The following is a 9,140-nucleotide window of genomic DNA, read 5'->3' on the forward strand; positions in this document are numbered from 1 at the left end:
TTATGAAAGGCAGAGGAACCAGAGGTCAAATTGCCAACATCTGCTGGATCATAGAAAAAGCAAGAGAATTAAAAAAAAACATCTACTTCTTCTTCATTTATGCTAAAGCCTTTGACACTGTGGATCACAACAAGCTGTGGAAAATTCTTAAAGAGATGGGAATACCAGACCACCTTATCTGCCTTCTGAGAAACCTACATTTAGGTCAAGAAGCAACAGTTAGAACTGGACATGGAACAGCAGACTGGTTCCAAATCAGGAAAGGAGTATGTCAAGGCTGTATATTGTCACCATGCTTATTTAACTTATATGCGGAGTACATCATGTGAAATGCCAGGGTAGGTAAAGCACAATCTGGAATCAAGATTGCCGGGAGAAATAGCAATAACTTCAGATGTGCAGATGACACCACCTTTATGTAAAAAAGCAAAGAGGAATTAAAAGAGCCTCTTGATGAAAGTGAAAGAGGAGAGTGAAAAAGCTGGCTTAAAACTCAACATTCAAAAAATTAAGATCATGGCATCCGGTCCCATCACTTCATGGGAAATAGATGGGGAAACAATGGAAACAGTGGCAGACTATTTTGGGGGGGGGGCTCCAAAATCACTGTGGATGGTGATGGCAACCCTGAAATTAAAAGATGTTTGCTCCTTGGAAGAAAAACTATGACAAACTTGGACAGAGTATTAAAAAGCAGAAGCATCACTTTGTTGACAAAGGTCCATATAGTCAAATCTATGGTTTTTCCAGTAGTCATGTATGGATGTGAGAGTCAGACCATAAGGAAGGCTGAGCTCTGAAGAACTGACGCTTTCAAACGGTGGTGCTGAAGAAAACTCTTGAGGGAGCAAGGAGATCAAAACAGTTAATCCTAAAGAAAATCAACCCTGAGTATTCATTGGAAGGAATGATGCTGAAGCTGAAGCTCCAATACTTTGGCCACCTGATGCGAAGAGCTGACTGAAGATGTAGATAACCCAGAGCAATGGAAAATAATCTTTGCCTATAGACAGTCATTTTTGTCCTGTGACTTGTTAAATTGACTTCTCTCCCCCACTATGGAAGAGGCTAATTTTGCCTCCATATGTACTTTTATCTCAATTTGTGATCCATATTTGTGTTTGTTCTTTGGACTCTGCTTTACACTGGCTGTAACATCTCACAGGTTCGTGCATTAAAGGAGTTAAAATAAATCACTACAGCAAGCTCATTTCACATCTGTATGAGAGTTATGATTTTACCTTTTTAAAAGTTTGAAAAGAACTTAATAAGAAGAATAGCCAATATTTAAAACCAGTTCAGCTCAGTTCAGTCGCTCAGTCATCTCTGACCCTTTGAGACCCCGTGGACTGCAGCACGCCAGGCCTCCCTGTCCATCACCAACTCCCGGAGTTTACTCAAACTCTTGTCTATTGAGTCAGTGATGCCATCCAACCGTCTCATCTTCTATCGTCCCCTTCTCCTCCCACTTTCAGTCTTTCCCAGCATTAGGGTCTTTTCCAATGAGTCACCTCTTTGCATCAGATGGCCAAAGTATTCAGTTTCAGCTTCAGCATCAGTCCTTACAATGAATATTCAGGACTGATTTCCTTTAGGATAGAATGGTTGGATCTTCTTACAGTTGAAGGGACTCTCAAGAGTCTTCTCCAACACCACAGTTTCAAAAGCATAAATTCTTCAGCACTCAGCTTTCTTTATAGTCTGACTCTCACATCCATACATGACTCCTGGAAAAACCACAGCTTTGACTAGATGGACATTTGTTGGCCAAGTAAAGTTTCTTCTTTTTAATATGCTTTCTAAGTTGGTCATAACTTTTCTTCCAAGGAGCAAGCATCTTTTAATTTCATGGCTGTAATCAACCATCTGCAGTGATTTTGGAGCCCAAGAAAATAAAGTCAGCCACTGTTTCCCCATCTATTTGCCATGAAGTGATGGGACCAGATATCATGATCTTAATTTTCTGAATGTTGAGTTTTATGCCAACTTTTTAACTCTCCTCTTTCACTTTCACCAAGAGGCTCTTTAGTTGTTCTTCACTTTCTGCCATAAGGGTGGTGTCATCTGCGTATCTGAGGTTATTGATATTTCTCCCTGCAATCTTGATTCCAGCTTGTGCTTCATCCAGTCCAGCATTTCTCATGATGTACTGTGCATATAAGTTAAATAAGCAGGATGACAATATACAGCCTGACATACTCCTTTCCTGATTTGGAACCAGTCAGTTGTTCCGTGTCCAGTTCTAACTTGTTTAAAACCAGAGATCCAGGCTAAATTTGGGGCTGAAACTCACAGAGACTGAAACCATTGGGATGTCATTTCAGGGGCTCCAAAGAGCTCCAGTACCACAGTCCTTTATGTCCTAGAGCAGAAAGGAATTCATCGAGAGGTGCAATGATAAATAAGAAGTGACTCATTAGAACAGGACTGCTGTGGTTGTGGGGATGCCATGCCCCCAAGAGCTTATTGGGCTACAGTTTTATAATCAAAGGAAAAGTGGGGAGGGGAGAAGAACTTTGTTTTTCTTGAGTAGATGTCACGTTTCCATCATCAGATCCTCCTCCAGATTGGGCGGGAGAGTTTTTTGTCCCTACATGGTCAAGCTAGGTCCACAAATTATTGTTTTTTTATGTGTGCAGAGAGCATGTCCTGGGGATCATTGACTTACTGCGCTCACTGGGAGGCATATGGGTCTCATGTCACTAGTGTTGTGTTGTTTGGGGGCATGTATCATGCATCTACTGTAAGGCTTTGTTGCTAAGCAAGCCTGCTTGGTTTTATGGTTAAGAAAATCTGCTTTCTTGAGTAATCAATAACTTCCAGGGGTCTCCCATATTTTTTCTACTTAAAATCCCCTAGTGCAAATAACTATTAAATCACCTACTTTGTCCCTTCACTCTGTCCCTATCATAACCAGGCGGTAACAAAAGTGAGAGTCACATGGCCTGTAGGGGCTGTGGAGACTGCAGAACCCCATCAAACACAACTCAGTTTCAATGGACTATTGCCCTGTGGGAATGCACAGAAGTGTTTTCAAATTCTCTGAGTCTTTCAGGAAAGCTGGAAATACATAATTTAATGAGAAACCACTTGCTTTTATTATACACTGGCAACCAAGTATACACGTTACTATATCTAAAATAGGTAAATAACAAGGTCTTATGTGTAGCACAGGAAACTCTATTCAGTATCTTGTAATAAATGATAAAAGAAAAGAATGAAAAAGAATACAAACATGTATATGTATACACACATATGTGTGAGTGTGCATCTGAATCACTTTGCTACACACCAGAAACTAACACAACTGTTGTAGCCACGCATTCTGGGAAACAAACTCACTCAGGACAATGCAGATAGTGGAGTGCAGTTTATTACACTGGCGGGCCCAAGGCAGAGTCTCCTCTTAGTCAAGGACCCCGACCAGTTTTTGTGAAAACTTTATATACCCTAAGCGTGCTTGCTCAAACCCACCTCCCCAAATTCCTTGAAACTAGTCTGGACAAGGTAAAAGAGAGACAATGATCAAAGTTAACCCATGATTCATGTGTCACAAGACTAGATAAACAGTGGATATTTATCAGTAGGCCTGTGGTCATATCCTGATAAACATAATGGAATTTACCACTTTGTTCTGTTACAGAGATAATTAGCATATTCTTTTAGGCAACGGAGAGTCCAAGTACAAGTCCTGAGGCTCTTTTATCCGGGGGTCTGGTTTTCCATTGGTTTGCCATTTCTATAGACACCGGGCACAAAGTTCAGAGTCCATTGGGAAGGTGACCATGTGTGTAGCCTAATGTTCGCAGCCTGGCCCAAGACGGAGTCCAGCTCTGTCTCCTCCTTCACAACACTGTAAACCAACTATAGTTCAATTTAAAAAAAAGCAAAAATTCTGAGAAACACCACATAGACAAATGATGCTTGAGGCTTGTGTTGCTGTCTGTGACCTCTTCACACTACTATGAATTTGAGGAGGTAAGCATTCCTCACTCGGAGAAGGCAATGGCAACCCACTCCAGTACTTTTGCCTGGAGAATCCCATGGGTGGAGGAGCCTGGTGGGCTGCAGTCCATGGGGTCGCGAAGAGTCAGACACAGCTGAGCAACTTCACTGTGACTTTTCACTTTCACGAATTGGAGAAGGAAATGGCAACCCACTTCAGTGTTCTTGCCTGGAGAATCCCAGGGACAGGGGAGCCTGGTGGGCTGCCGTCTATGGGGTTGCAGAGAGTCAGACACGACTGAAGCCACTTAGCAGCAGCAGCAGCAGCAGCAGCAGCATTCCTCACTAAATCTGAAAATGAGCAGGACCCTCCAGGACATTCCTAGGTATAAAAACCTTTCCATGTTTACCATTTCTTGTCTATACAGAAACGTCGTTAGTGTACTAGACCTTCCCTGAGTTCCAAAGGGCAGATTTAATCAGTTACTAATCAGGAAAGAGAGGGAATGCAACAACAAAGGAAAAACAAAGAAAAACAACAGTTCAGTGAGGAAACAGAGTCCTAGCTCCGCAGGGTATGTGCACAACAAGGTCATCTACACCTTTATTGACTATAAATTGCCACTGGCCATCTACCGCAACAAGAATTAAATCATGTGCCTCTGACCTTCAACACACTCTGAAAGTTTAGAATGGAGATCAGGAATGAGGTGGGGTGCTGAGGGGAGGGGGAGACTGGCAGGACAGGTCGTCAGAGAGTTAGATATTTTCAGAAGCTGATTTTATGAGCTTTGTTGATGTTGTTGTTCAGTCACTAAGTTGTGTCAGACTCTTTGTGACCCCAATGGACTGCAGTATGCCAGGCCTCTCTGCCCCTCACTATCTCCTGGAGTTTGCCCAAATTCAAGTCCATTGAATTGATGATGCCATCCAACCATCTCATCCTCAGTTGCCCTCTTCTTCTGCCTTCAATCGTTCCCAGCATCAGAGTCTTTTCTAATGAGTGGGCTCTTTGCATCAGGTAGTCAAAGTACTGGAGCTTCAGCTTCAACATCAGTCCTTCCAATGAATATTCAGGGTTGATTTCCTTTAGTTTGACTGGTTTGATCTCCTTGCTATCCAAGGAACTCTCAGGAGTCTTCTACAGCAGCACAGTTACAAAGCATCAATTCTTTGGCTCTCTGCTTTCTTTATGGTCCAACTCTCACATCCATACTTGACTGCTGGAAAGACAATAATAGCTTTGACTAGACAGACCTTTGCTTTTTAATACACTGTCTAGGTTTGTCACAGCTTTCTTTCCAAGAAGCAAATGTCTTCTAATTCCATGGCTGCAGTCACCATCTGCCATGATTTTAGAGCCCAAGAGGAGAAAATCTGTTACTGCTTCCACTTTTCCCCCTTCTATTAGCCATGACATAATGGGACCAAATGCCACAATCTTTGTTTTTTTCAACACTGAGTTTTAAGCCAGCTTTTTCACACTCCTCTTCTTGTATCTTCTCACATCTAGAAAAGCACTAAAATCCTTCACGGCAATGACTGTTCCTTAGACTAGCAAAAGCTTCAAGAGACTAGCAGAAATCTTCTGGAAAGATATGTGCATGACTGCATGTATTCCCCCTTTACCAAAATCTCACATATACTGACCTTCCCTGCTGCTTCTTTGGAGCAGTTTCTCAGGGCTGAGGTGCTGTACCACGGGCTGCAGTCCTCATTTTGCCCCCAGTAAAGCTTCACTTGAAACTCTCACATTGTGCACTTTTTCTTTTACGTAGACACCTTTGAGTTGCTCTTCAGGAAGCAAGGTTTGCTTTGTTTCCACTCACTGTGTCTCTGCTGCTGCTAAGTCACTTCAGTCGTGTCCAACTCTGTGCAACCCCATAGATGGCAGCCCACCAGGCTACCCCATCCCTGGGATTCTCCAGGCAAGAATACTGGAGTGGGTTGCCATTTGCTCTCCAATGCGCTGTGTCTCTAGCCTTCCACAATCGCATCCAAAGCCCTTCAGGTGGAGATGTCAGTCACTCTAATCCCCAAGGATAGTGCCTGTTTGTTCATTGAGAGGTTCTCCTAGGTGGCCAGGAGATTTGGCCTTTAATTGCCCAAGACCCCACTGACATCTAACAAACTGGAAAATTCTTAAAGAGATGGAAATACCAGACCACCTTACCTGCCTCCTGAGAAATCTGTATGCAGGTCAAGAAGCAACAGTTAGAACCAGACATGGAATAACAGACTCGTTCCAAATTGGGAAAGGAGTAAGTCAAAGCTGTATATCATCACCCAGCTTATTTAACTTATATGTGGAGTACATCATGTGAAATGCTGGGCTGGATGAAACACAAGCTGGAATCAACACTGCCGGGAGAAATATCAATAACTTCAGATATTGCAGATGACACAACTATTTTGGCAGAAATTGAAGAGGAACTAAAGAGTCTCTTGAACAAACTGAAAGAAGAGTGAAAAACCTGGTTTAAAACTCAACATTCAAAAAGTTAAGATCATGGCATCTGGCCTCATCACTTCATGGCGAATAGATGGGGAAGCGACGGAAACAGTGACAGACTTTGTTTTCTTGGGCTTCAAAATCACTGCAGATGGTGACTGCAGCCATGAAATTAAAAGACACTTGCTCCTTGGAAGAAAAGCTATGACCAAACTAGACAGCATATTAAAAAGCAGAGACATTACTTTGCCAAAAGAGGTCTGTCTAGTCAAAGCTATGGTTTTTCCAGTAGTCATGTATGGATGTGGGGGTTGGACTATAAAGAAAGCTGAGCGCCAAAAATTTGATGCTTTTGAACTGTGGTGTTGGAGAAGACTCTTGAGACTCCCTTGGACTGCAAGGAGATCAAACCAATTAATCCTAAAGGAAATCAGTCCTGAATATTCATTGGAAGGACTGATGCTGAAGCTGAAACTCCAGTACTTTTGGCCTCCTGATGTGAAGAACTGACTCACTGGAAAAGACCCTGATGCTGGGAAAGATTGAAGATGGGAGGAGAAGGGGACGACAGAGGATGAGATGGTTGGATGGACTCGATGGACATGAGTTTGAGCCATCTCCAGGAGTTGGTGATGGACAGGGAGGCTTGGCGTGCTGCAGTCCATGGGGTAGCAAAGAGTCAGACATGACTGATTGACCGAACAGAACTGATTGATATCTTGTGTGATGGAGTGTGCCTGAGGCGGAGGGAACGGAGTCTTTAGGAGCTGGAAGGAAATGGTGTAGGGCTGCCCTCTACAGTCCTGCATTCTTTGCCATCGCCTAGCTTTGAGACTGCAGAAGGAACTCTGAAGGACTCAGAGACACAGACATCAATTATTGGACAGGGAATCTTATAAATCAGAGGCAAAGGACCTGGAACGATCCCCCACCGAGTACCAGTGGCAGAAGGCATGACACAGCTGCAATCTCCACTACACAGGGGAGGAGGAGGCTACTAGTTGCAGTGGACATGACATCAAAAGGGCTCCTTGGATGCCAGGGGGACTTGTAACTCACCTTTACCACAGCTCTTTCGGTACACAATCCTTGCAGGCAGTCACTGTTTCCTGTGAATTACTGAACATGCTGGAGCTGTTTTGGTTAAAGGACTAAAAACATTATTAGCTTGATCACACAGGCTTCCTAGGTGGCTCATTGGTAAGGAATCTGCCTGCCAATGCAGGAGAGGAAGGAGACATGGGTTTCAACCCACTCCAGTATTCCTGCCTGGAAAATCCCATGGACAGAGAAGCCTGGTGGGCTACAGTCCATGGGGCTGCAAAGAGTCAGACACAACTGAGCACGAACATGCAGCTGATCATGCAGGTAACTGTTGATTAATCACCTTATACATACATATAAGGGAATATTACTTAGCTATTAAAAACAACCATTTGCAGCAATACTGAGTGAAGTAAGTCAGACAGAAAAAGACAAATATCTCATGATATCCATTATATGCAAAATCTAAAAAAAAAAATGATACAAATGAACTTATTTACCAAACAGAAACAGACCCATAGACTTAGAGAAAGAATTTATTGTTACAGGGACTGGGGTGGATAGCTTGGAACTTACATGTACACATTGCTATATTTAAAATGGATAATCAACAAGGACCTACTGTACAGTACAGGGGAACTCTGCTTAATAATCTGTTATAATCTAAATGGGAAAAAATTTGAAAAGGAGTGGATACAATATATGTATAACTGAATCACTCTGCTTTACTCCTGAAGCTATCATAATATTGTTAATCAACTTTACTCCAAAAGAAAATTAAAAACTCTTAAAATAAAATAACTTTCACTTTAAGAAGGGGAGATAATCATGCAGATAATATAAGGGTGAGGCAGGGCCAGATTGGGCAGGGGATATACAGAAGCAAGAGAGGAGCCATCGTATGGGGCCTGACCATACAAGTGGATAATAGAGTAGTGGGGCCTTGACAGGTGCAAAGAAGAAGCAGGAACACTGCTGGAAGAGAGTTGTACAGCCCCCTTCTGGCTTCCCAGTGAGGCTCCAGGTCATCCACCACCTACACGTCCACCAAGGAGCACAGTCCCAAGGACACCTCTTAGACCTCTTTGAGAACAGCTTCAGGAGAAGTGTGTTCTAGTTTTGTTTGACATTGGGAACTTCCCCAGTGGTTCAGTGGTTAGGAATCTGCCTGCGATGCAGGAGTTGCAGGAGACTCGGGTTTGATCCTTGGGTTGGGAATATCCCCTAGAGGAGGCATGGCATGACATAGCATACCTTGGCATGGCAACCCACTCCAGTATTCTTGCCTGGAAAATCCCAGGGACAGAGGAGCCTGGCAGGCTACATACAGTCCACAGTGTCGCAAAAAGTCGGATGGAACTGACGTGACTTAGAATGCATGCATGTGACATTAGACAAGGCCTCTCACTCAGGGGGCCTGAAATTGCACTTGTGTATAATGAAGAGGTTGTGCTAGATGAGAGAGGGAAGGGGTTATCAGAATGGGAGGAAAGTGTGCAATCACAAAAACGTATTAGAAGATTAGGTGAAATCTGGAGCTTAGTTAATACATCAATGCGAGTTCTTAGTTTTTATAAAAAATACCCTTATATCTTAGCGTTAACAATGTGGAAAACTAGGAGAGAGTTTTGTGCTATTTTGGCAACTTTTCTGTAACGTAAAATTAATTCCAAAATAAAATATTTCTTTTAAAAGATGA

Source organism: Ovis aries, chromosome 5, assembly GCF_016772045.2.
Source record: "Ovis aries strain OAR_USU_Benz2616 breed Rambouillet chromosome 5, ARS-UI_Ramb_v3.0, whole genome shotgun sequence".
NCBI lineage: Eukaryota > Metazoa > Chordata > Mammalia > Artiodactyla > Bovidae > Ovis > Ovis aries.